This window comes from Prunus mume, linkage group LG1 (genome assembly GCF_029339155.1).
Source record: "Prunus mume cultivar Tortuosa linkage group LG1, ASM2933915v1, whole genome shotgun sequence".
NCBI classification, from domain to species: Eukaryota; Viridiplantae; Streptophyta; class Magnoliopsida; order Rosales; family Rosaceae; genus Prunus; species Prunus mume.
The window spans coordinates 5,082,225-5,093,485 of NC_142698.1; the positions used below are offsets into that span (position 1 = coordinate 5,082,225).

At 39.3% G+C, this 11,261-nt stretch overlaps 1 pseudogene; it reads left to right on the forward strand.

Moving 5' to 3' along the window:
* Nucleotides 1-2,486: 2,486 nt before the first annotated feature.
* Nucleotides 2,487-10,453, forward strand: LOC103331257 (G-type lectin S-receptor-like serine/threonine-protein kinase LECRK2; annotated as a pseudogene).
* The last annotated feature ends 808 nt before the right edge of the window (nucleotides 10,454-11,261 follow it).

Sequence of the window (11,261 nt, forward strand, 5' to 3'; positions counted from 1 at the left end):
ATCTTATTGTTGGATATGGGTTATAATAGTTCTAAGGAAGAGGAAATAGTTCAGGAATTACAACAAATTGAACAAGCGGCTGAGGTGAATGCTTGTTGTATCACAGCTTGTGCTTTGTATAGTACTCTGGCCCCTATTGCTATTAAGACTATGAAACTCACTGCTGTAATTAAAAACTATCCTGTTGTGGTATTGTTAGACTCTGGAAGCTCTTATAATTTCATCGATATTGGCATGGTTAAAAAGTTGGGTTGGAAGTTAGATCAGTCTCATATTTGTGATGTCATGATAGCTGATGGTGGACAAGTTCAGAGTAAGGGTTGTTGTGCTGCGGTGCCTTTAGCCATCGGGACTTATCTATATACCTCCGATATGTTTGCTTTGCCATTGGGAGGCTGTGACATTGTGTTAGGGGTTCAATGGTTGAGAACTCTTGGTCCAATCTTGTGGGACTTTGAGATTAACTATGAAGTTTTGGCATGGGAATGAGCAAATTTGTTTGTCCAGTTCTAAGCCTCAGCCTCCATAGCCTATTTCTTGTCATTAGATGGACAAGTTGTTGCATTCAAGTTGTTATGGTGTGATTCTTTGTGCTATAGAATGTGAAAATATTGCCAAACCTGTGGATGATTTATCCTCAACACAACAGCATGAATTACACGCCTTGTTGGATTCTTTTTCTGCTGTCTTTGGCACCCCAACTACTCTACCTTCTGTGAGAGAACATGATCATCGGATCCCACTGATTTCTAGTTGTAAACCACCAAGCATTAGATCCTATGCTTATGGACCATTTCAAAAATCAGAAATTGAAAAGTGTGTCAAAGAGCTGCTGGACTCTGGATTTATAAGGAACAGTCATAGTCCTTTTTCTTCTCCTGTTTTGTTGGTCAAGAAGAAGGATAGCACATGGAGAATGTGCATGGATTACAGACAGTTAAACAAGTTAACTATAAAGGATAAATATCCAATTCCACTTATTGATGATCTGTTGGATGAATTGCATGGGGCAAAGTATTTTTCCAAGTTGGACTTGAGGAGTGGCTATCATTAGAGTAGAGTTCATCCATAAGATATTGAAAAGACAACTTTTCAGACTCACGATGGACATTATGAATTCCTTGTTATGCCCTTTGGTTTGACAAATGCTCCTGCCACATTTCAAGATTTGATGAATGAGATTTTCCGAAATTGTTTACAGAAGTCTGTCTTGGTATTTTTTGATGATATTCTTATTTACAGTACTTCATGGTCAGGTCATTTGAGGCATTTACATACTGTTTTGGAAATTTTGAAGCATCATCAACTTTTTGTCAAGATGTCCAAGTGTGCCTTTGGGGTTTCTACTATTGAATATTTCAGCCACATCGTCTCTAGGCAAGGAGTTTCAGCTAATCCTTCCAAATTAAATGCAGTTGCTAATTGCCCTGTACCTACTTCTGTTAAAAGTTTGAGAGGATTTTTTGGTCTCACAAGCTATTATTGCAAATTTATTCCTCACTATAGTAGGGAAAGTTTCCCTTTGACGCAATTAACCAAGAAGGATGGATTTTTGTGGACTCCATAGGCTACTGCTGCCTTTCACAAACACAAGGAACTCATGTTATCTCCTAGGGTTCTCGCCTTGCCGGATTTGACAAAACCTTTAATCATATTGAGAGTGATGCTTCTGGATCTGGTATAGGAGCTGTGTTACAACAGAAGGCAAGCTTATTGCTTCTACCAGCAAGACTCTTGGTCCTAGAAACCAAACCCTTTCTACTTACGAGAGGGAAATGATGGCAATTGTTCATGCCATCACGAAGTGGCATCATTACTTACAAGGAAGACACTTTATCATTAAGACAGATCACCATTGTCTTAAATATTTTCTCAATCATAACGCTCACACTTCTTTTCAGCAAAAACGGGTCACCAAGCTTTTGGGCTATGATTATGAGATCCACTATAGGCAAGGGAGTGATAATAAAGTAGTTGATGCTTTGTCTAGATTTCCTATCAGTCACAGCTCTTCTACTGACCAAGTTCAAGTCTTTGCCATGAACAACTTGCCCATTGGAGCTGATGTTTCTGGGCAGTATATTGAGAATTTGGCAATTACATATCCTTATCACAGTTGGATGGATGATTTACGATGATACAGTGAGGGTGATCCTTGGATTCTTAGTAAAAAACAACAAGTTATAGCTGTTGCTGGTCCTACACAATCACCTCCTCCACCATCTTTTTCTACAACAAATCATTTACTCAAATTTCACATTGACAATGGTCTCCTTAAATATAACTCCAGAATAGTCCTCAGTCCTGATTTGGTTTGGAGGACCAAAGTTTTTGCTGCTCATCACTCAGTTCCAACGGCTGGTCATGCTGGGTTCTTGAAGACTTAACAAAGACTTTCTCGAAGTTTTTATTGGCCAGGTATGAAACATGATGTGCAGAAAATGGTAGCTAAATGTCACACCTATCAACAACATAAGTATGAAACTATGACTCCTGCTGGATTATTGCAACCCCTGCCTATACCAGATAAGGTGTGGACTGATATCTCAATGGATTTTATTGTTGGATTACCTCCTTGCCAAGGGAAATCTGTCATTTTTGTAGTAGTTGATGGTCTGAGCAAGTATGCCCATTTCATTGCTTTATCCCATCCTTATTCAGCTGCTACCATTGCTCAGCTCTTTGTGGACCATGTGTTTAAGTTACATGGTATGCCTAGCTCCATTGTTTGTGACAGGGATCCAATATTTTTAGTGACTTCTAGAAAAAATTCTTCAAATTGCATGATGTCGTCTTACGAATGAGCTATGGTTACCATCCACAGAAGGATGGCCAAACTGAAGTGGTTAATCGGTGTTTGGAGACCTATGTGAGGTGCTTTGCTACAGCTCAACCCAAAAAATGGTTGCTTTAGTTATCTTGGGCAGAATTTAGCTATAATACCGCCTATCATACAGCAACCAAGTTATCCCCATTTGAAGTAGTTTATGGTCAGCCCCCACCCACGGTTACACCATATGAGCCAAACACTACAAGATTCGCCAATGTTGACAGAAGTTTGGCTGCCAGAGACAGAATGTTGACCTTGCTGAAATCTAATCCCCTTATGGCATAGAATCGAATGAAGACTCAAGCTGATAAACATCGCTCCGAAAGGGAATTTCAGGTTGGGGATAGGTGCATTTGCGATTGGTACTTTATCGGTTACAGTCCTTGGCTGCCCACTCATACCATAAAATTTTGCCCAAATTTTATGGACCTTATGAGATACTGGAGAAGTTGGGACCAGTGGCTTACAAACTCCAATTGCCTACTGGTTGTAAGATCCACCCCTATTTCATGTGTCTTGTTTGAAGAAGCATTTGGGAACTCACATGACTCCTTCATTAACATTACCTCGAATTACTGAAGATGGTATTGTGCAAGATGAGGCACTAGCTATTTTGGAAATGAAGTTAGTCAAACGTGGTAATTCTGCAGGGGTGGGTGTCTTAGTGCATTGGAAGGGTCACATACTAAAGGATGCCACATGGGAGGACTACCATGACCTCAAGGTTAGATTTCCAGATTTCATTGCCTAGGTTGAAGCTGTTTTCAATTCCAGATGAATCATGTTGCATTTGCTATAGCAACTCTGTTTTTATTCTAATAAGTTTTCAATGCTTGTAAACTTAGCTTCAAAGGGAAGGGTAATGATAAGAATTAGGAGTTGGAGCCAAAACTGTAAAACAGTTTTAGATGGTTAGTTAGCCACGTGTCAAGTTTTAGTTGGGGAATCTATTACAATTACTGTTGTATCCTTGGAGGTGGCTTTATTACCAATTGGGGGAAACATTGTACGGGTTGTTGAGAAATATATAGAAAACGTTCTTTGAGTTCTCTCTGTTCTTGGTTGATGTCTAAGGTTGAAAGATAGAGTCCTATCATTTTCTCAAGCGATTTCTCCATCCACCAGCCACCAAATCAGATGATCAAGGTATGGTTTCTTACCTATTTTTCATGACTTAGCTGCTGGTTGGGTAGGTTTTCATCAATTTCTAGTGTAGATACCTTGATTTTCGATCTAGGTTTTAGCCGATTTTGAGGGTGCATTTCCGGCCACTTCCGGCCAGTTTTTTGGGGTAGGACGAAGAACAAAAATGGCTCCAAATTGTGTTGTGAACCTAGGGTAGGAAGTTGGGCTAACAATTTTGAAGTTCTCCTGCCATCGGAATTGATCAAGCCACCCACGCGCTGCCGGCGAGTGTGGCTGCGCGTGGGATTTGGTGGGGACCACATTCAGTCTTAGAATGATCCTCGTGTTGTCACGAGCGTGTAGGAATTTGCGGATCTTAATTCGGACAACGTTTGAACCCCGATCAGATCTCGCATAACTTGTGATTTCTGGGTTCAATACAGTTGAGCCATTGGATCGTACTCCTTTTCAGATATGTTGATCTAGACAATTCCATGATCGTTTAGGATTCAACGGATCTTGAATTGGAGTTCCGGATACTCCGAAATCGCGAACCCTAGGGTTAGGTTTACTATAATTATCCAATCGTGTGATCGTGAACAATCCAACCGTCCGATCTAGACCAGACTCACGGGACGTCCATCCTAGGTTTAAAGGGACGTAAATGTGGGCATAGGAATAACTTTAATTTGATGGAAGCATTTCTAGGAGCCAGGGGTCAGGGTTTTTGTGTTAATATTATTTTATTGAGTAAGTATATTAATATATCATTATGGTAATTGAATCAGGCACTCGGGCACCAGTTGACCCGCAGGAGGGACCTTCAAAAGGTCCAGTGAGCTCAGATCAGCTGTAAGTGGACTCTTTGCTTTCATAAATGAATTTATGAAATTCAATTACAGTATTTGATCTTGAATAAGTATCATTCAAATATTAGTGTTTTCATGATTTGATATGTGCCTTTAAATGTTTTAATTCACATGTTGCCGAGTAAGATATCCTTTATGGATATAGGAAAAAGGAAGTTCTAGCTTAATATTAGATAAATGGCAACAGAGTTCTAGATTTAACAGAAATTCAATTATTTATCAGATCTTTCGAAAATTTTATGTTATCTTAAGCCACCTGAGGTACCCAGAGATTAAGATGTTGCCTTCGGATATGACGATGTCCACAGACATCCAGGTTGCCTTCAGTAAATATGTTGCCTTTGGATTTTATTGGTTGCCTTCGGTTTAGTCAGCATGCTTGACAGTTGCCCCATGAGTTCTATGGTACCCGGACTCGTGCAGAGCGAGATATGCAGATCATGCTGACTTATGTCCCTTGAATCCTCCGTGTTTGCGGCTCGAGTTGGCCTTGTGTCATCGAGACCTACGAGAGCGTGTCACCTCTGGTGATACAAGGAATTGATGGATATCAGGAATTGTGAAATGAAAGGGGTACACCTAGGTGGTAGTTTAAATTGTTATCAATGCTTTAAGACATATGTTGACCATGAGTATGAGTGGCTTACATATATAAATATTCGAATGCATTGATTTCAGTACGTGTATGATAAGGAAAATGATTTAGTTTTGTATAACTATTTTTACAGTGGGGTTAGTATACTCTTATCTATTTTCTAAACATTGTTTTTGGGTCCACTCACCTTTTGAATGTTTTACGCCTCCAGGCAGTAGACGTGCATCTGAAAGCCACCATAGGGCAATTTCCTCTTCCTGTACCTCCTCGACTTGATGTAGGGTTTGTGGCCCTCAAATGTTTCTTTCTTTTTAAACTAATCTGTATAGATGCTCTGATATTGCCCTTAGACTCGAACTTTACTGTTGGTTGTAAATTTTTGCATACTGGTTGTGGGTTGTATGTTTATGCTTGTTTTGATAGGTGTAAGTTTTGGGGAATGAACAAATTATAGGGGAGACTCTGCCGAATTTTGTGAAGTCAACTTGCAAAGAAGGTTAAAGTTTACTCAAGAAGGGCAATTAGGTCATTGTGCTCGGCAACCTCCAGGTGTCGATCAAGCACATGGTTTGGCTCGAATTCCAAAGTGAAATTTGGTTGGGTCCTGTCATTTATATTAAATTATATATGTATTAATTTAAAATTAATCTTATAAATATCGAGCCAGGTTCGGGGACGAGATGGCAGGAATGCTAATACAATCCGCCCGCACCTAGCGGGATTTTTAAGATCGAGGATCCCGTGCACTGATCCCGTTTGTCCTGAAATTTCCCCATTAGGGCGGAGACCCAGCCCGACGGGGATTTTTGCCATCCCTACTCTAACATCAATTCTTAGCTCCGCCACTGAAGCTAACTAAGGTGATACCTCTAGCTATTACTAAGAGGAGCAACAAAAATAATACTCATGCAGTCTGACTTTCATATGTGGTTTTTTTTTCCTTTTCCAAATTAAAATAATATAATAAGAAGGATTTCTAGTACAATCAATCAACATATCCCTTTAGGGATCGTTTGATACGGCGGACTGTCATAGACTAGGCTAAATTATGGGACTATCTTAGATTGGCTTGGTTTGTCCTAAGCTGGATAACACTTGTACTCAATTTGGTGTATATTTCATTGGACTATGACTAAATTATTTTTAAATATATACTTTTCTTAAAAGTAAGTTTTTTTTAATATATTATTTTTGGGGCATGTGGATTTTTTTAAAATTTTCTTATAAAACTTTTCTTCTCCAGGCATCTCTTTCTTTTTCTCTCTCCTGCGCACAACCCTGCTACTATGGGCTCTTCCTTCCTCTACTTCTCTTATTCTCAGTCCTTTTTTATCAGTGCATGTGAAGCTCAAATTACTTCCACTTGGTTCATTCCCATTTACCAAGCATGGGACATTCCACACTTACATGGACCAATCTCTTTCTCTGTTCTACCAATATAGGGCAAAGGTGTTTTGGATTTCATTCAAACTTCCAACAATAGTTACTACCAAAACAATTCTCTAAAATGAGGAACTTACCAAAACCAAATGGGTAATGAGTGGAGAGGTCCATGATCTTTTAAGCAATTGATACAATTTGATCTTCAATTCAACATGCTCTTAACATCGACTAACATTATTGACTGTATCAAATTATTCATTGGGATATCATTAGTTTGCTATTCCTGACCAATGACGTTTTGACACGCATGACAACACTTCTACATAACAAGTAGGACTTCTACATTTATGCATTTGGAGGAAATTTCCACAGTTCGACCCAGTTGCTCTCAGTAATTTCCGTAAATGACAAGACAACACGTAAGTCAAGTCTAACTGATCAGCAGGGACGAAAATAGATTACTCTAATATTTATTTTTCTATTCTTGTTTTGTTTAATTTGCCTGGCATTGTAATGCGAAAACAAAGAGGCTCTCTCTCTCTCTCTCTCTCTCTCTCTTGCTCTCATCTACATGGCTTATGTACCGGCAGCTCTGTTCTTACTCTTTGCTTTAATTATCTTGATCAATGATAATATTATTGTACAGGCTGCAAGAAATGAGTCCCATGTCATCAAATTGGGTTCCTCTCTATCCCCGGATTCTAACCTGAGTTCATGGCTCTCACCTTCTGGCCGGTTTGCCTTTGGTTTCTATCGACAAGGCAAGGGCTTCACTGTTGGGATATGGCTTGTTAATGACCTTAATCAGACTGAGCAAAGCGTACTCGTCTGGACTGCACGGCAAGATGATCCGCTTGTCTCCTCCAACTCTATGCTACGGCTAACGAGAGACGGTCTGCTTCTTCAAACTGAGCAAGGTGAACAAGTACCCATTGCCAGTGATTTTTCAACAACAGCAAGTTCAGCTGCTATGCTTGATTATGGAACTTTGTAGTCTATGATAGTCGTTCTAAGGTTATTTGGCAGAGCTTTGATTCCCCAACTGATACCATACTGGGGGGTCAAAATCTGACTGCTGGCACATATTTGGTATCTAGTGTGTCTGCATCCAACCACTTTAGCGGACGATTTTCGCTGCAGATGCAGGATGATGGAAACCTAATTTCTTACCCGGTAAATATCCCAACCATTCCCGAAAATTCTTATTGGTCTTCCAACACTGTTGGTTCCGCACAACTGCTCAGTCTGAACGCATCAGGTTTTCTCGTTTTGATTCCTGAAACTGCACATCCCTTGGCAACTGGCTCATACCCTGCCCGTGATGACGGAACTATTATCCACTGTGCAACGCTGGATGCCGATGGGATTTTCATATTGTACTTGCACAATTACTCTGTGATGAGCCCCAGCTCAAGGGTGTCGATTGTTTGGTCCAATTTTCCTAACCAGTGTGAAGTCAAAGGTTTCTGTGGCTTAAACAGTTATTGTGCAGTCCTGGAAAAGACGAACAAAACTGAGTGTCAATGTTATCCCGGTTTTGTAATCAACCCCGTTGATATGTTTCCAGGCTGCTATCAGAATGCTAGTGACAATGGCTGCACTGGCAATGAAGACCCACGGCTGCGGTACAAGGTAGGTTCTGTCAACAATATATCATGGCCCATTGACCATCCTTATTCAGTGGTGCCATTGAAGAACCCGCAAGTTTGTAGCGACTCTTGCCTGGAAGACTGTAGTTGTAAGGCAGCGCTTGTTAATAATATATGCAGATTTGTGTAAATATAAAACAGATTAAATACGTCCAATTAAAATAATCACAATTAACAATAGGTAGATTAAAGGAGAAAGAAAGTCTGGCCTGTGAACCCAAGAGAGGCACGATAAATGCTGTCCTAAAGCCGTAGACGCCTTCCTACGTGCAGATTATGGTGGTGTCTACAACTCCAAGATACAACCCAAAAGCCTCACAGGATGTCTAGTCCGTTATGCACGCCAACAGCAGACGGGTATGCCAAGTGTTGATCGATTGCCCAGGAAATAGATAAAGAGAATTGTAGGAGATGGAGATGATGTAATCAGTTAGTGTAATTCAGATACGTGGAGTATGAGAGAAACAGAGAATTGTTCGTACTCTGTTATGAATGAGGAGTTCTTTATTTATAAGACTCCAGACACCCTTTTATAAAGTCACATCTATTGGGTCAACAAATATGACTCTCAAAAATAAATAATCATTACTGTTAAATATATAACAATAATAATAAGTTTTGAATTTTAATAAAATAAAACAAAATAATAAATAACTCACAGCGCTACATACTAATGGCAATTGCAACAAATACAAGCTACTACTTAGATATGGTATAAGAAGCCCAGATACAAAAGGATTCATCAAGGTAGATGCAACACACAATCTGCAGTTTCACAATCCAATGGCTGCCGGAAATTCGACATTGGTGAAATACGAAACCAAGAATAGTCATGGCTTGATTGTAATTCTTGCTGTGAGTCTGGGTTCCATTGCATGCGTATGTTTTTCCTTTCATCATATACATGCACCGATTTCAGAGGTACAAGAAGCTTTTGGATCATACCAAATTGGGATTGGCTGAAGAATTGTTCAGTTTACAATCGTTTTCTTACAGAGCTTGAAAACGCAACTCATGGCTTCAAGGAAGAGTTAGGAAGGGGCACTTTTGGAGCTGTTTACAAAGGAACTCTGTCAACTAGCAACAAAATTGTTGCTGTTAAAAGGCTCGAGAAAGTTGTGGAAGAAGGAGTGAGGGAATTCAAAGCTGAAATCACTACTATTGGACGGACTCATCACAGAAACTTGGTTCCGTTGCTTGGTTTCTGTATCGAAGGCTCCCAAAAGCTTCTTGTATATGAATACATGAGCAGTGGCTCGCTTGCACATCTTCTTTTTAATAAGGACGGGACCGTGCACCCTTCCTGGAGAGAAAGGGTAGGAATTGTGTTGGATGTGGCTAAAGGGGTGCTCTATTTACACGAAGAGTGCGGTGTGCATATTATACACCGCAATTTGAAACCCCAAAACATACTTCTGGATCACTCTTGGACTGCCAAGAACTCCGATTTCGGTTTGGCGAGGCTGTTAGTGCCAAATGATCAAACAAAGATAGCTGCCGGAGTCGAACAGAGAAGTGGTTACTTGGCACCTGAATGGCAGAAGAACGCCCTGATATCAGTAAAATCAGACATCTATAGTTTTGGTATTGTGCTTTTGGAGACTCTATGCTGCAGAAAAAACATAGAGTTAAAAGTTTCAGTTCCAGATGAGATGATTCTTTCTAGTTGGACATATAAATGCTTTAAGGCCGGAAAATTATACAAGCTTGTAGAAGATGACGAACAAAATGTGGATTTGAAGACACTAGAAAGAATGGTAAAAGTGGGGCTGTGGTGTGTTCAGGACGACCCAGCTCTGCGTCCCCTCATGAAGAACGTAATCTTGATGTTGGAAGGGACAACGGATATACCAGTCCCTCCATCTCCAGAGCTTCGCCAATCCTGTTGACTGTTGATTTATCTTTGTTTTAAGCATTGAAGTAATGTATATGCATATATGTCAAGGGAATCAAATAATCTTGATTTGATATATGGACATAGCTAGACTCATTCATATTTTAATTTGGTGTAGCTTGGAAAATCTCTAGATTTCTTTCTTTCTTTTTAATTTTCTGCTGTTTGTATCATGTCAAATAAAACGTTTCTAGACTTTAATTGATTATAATTGTTAATGTTAAGTAGATCCAAACTTAAGAGCATTCACAATGGTGGTTTTCAAATTGGGTCTCTATCCACCACTTTATAGAGGAAAATCTTTGGGGATCTAAAAGCATCTTCAATCTCTTAACACTACAAAAAAAGGAAGCAATAGTCACATTTTTTTAAGTAACTAATTTATTTTGGTGCCAATTATGGGTGGTCAACGCTCTTAACCAAATTAGTCACAATTATTGTTGTTTAATGATTTAAATATAATAAATTTTGATATAGCTGACACATGAATATTAATAATGTAATAAAATATAAGAGGATAATCTTTCCCATAATAAAATATTTACAATGATATGTTAATAAAAATATATGGATGGAATCTTTCTCACTAACCAAGGCTCTTTTCCTTTCCCTCTATATAATTAGTAATAGTTACTCTAAATAATAAATATTATAATAAAAAATGTGAGAGCATGCATGTGCATGTGAAGATGCGTCCAAACCAACCCCTTTTTTTTCTTTCTTTTGTAATTTTTATTCTCCCCATTTCTCATCTCTCCCAACACCTTCATTTTTTTATTTTTTTCCCCATCTTCTTCTTCCTTCCGTCACTTTCCATCCATTGTCTCTTTGACAGCCACGTTGAAGCCCAACCAACAGCGATGTCAACGCCGTCAGTCTAAACCTTCATGTGTTCAAACGATGTTGGCCTAGATCC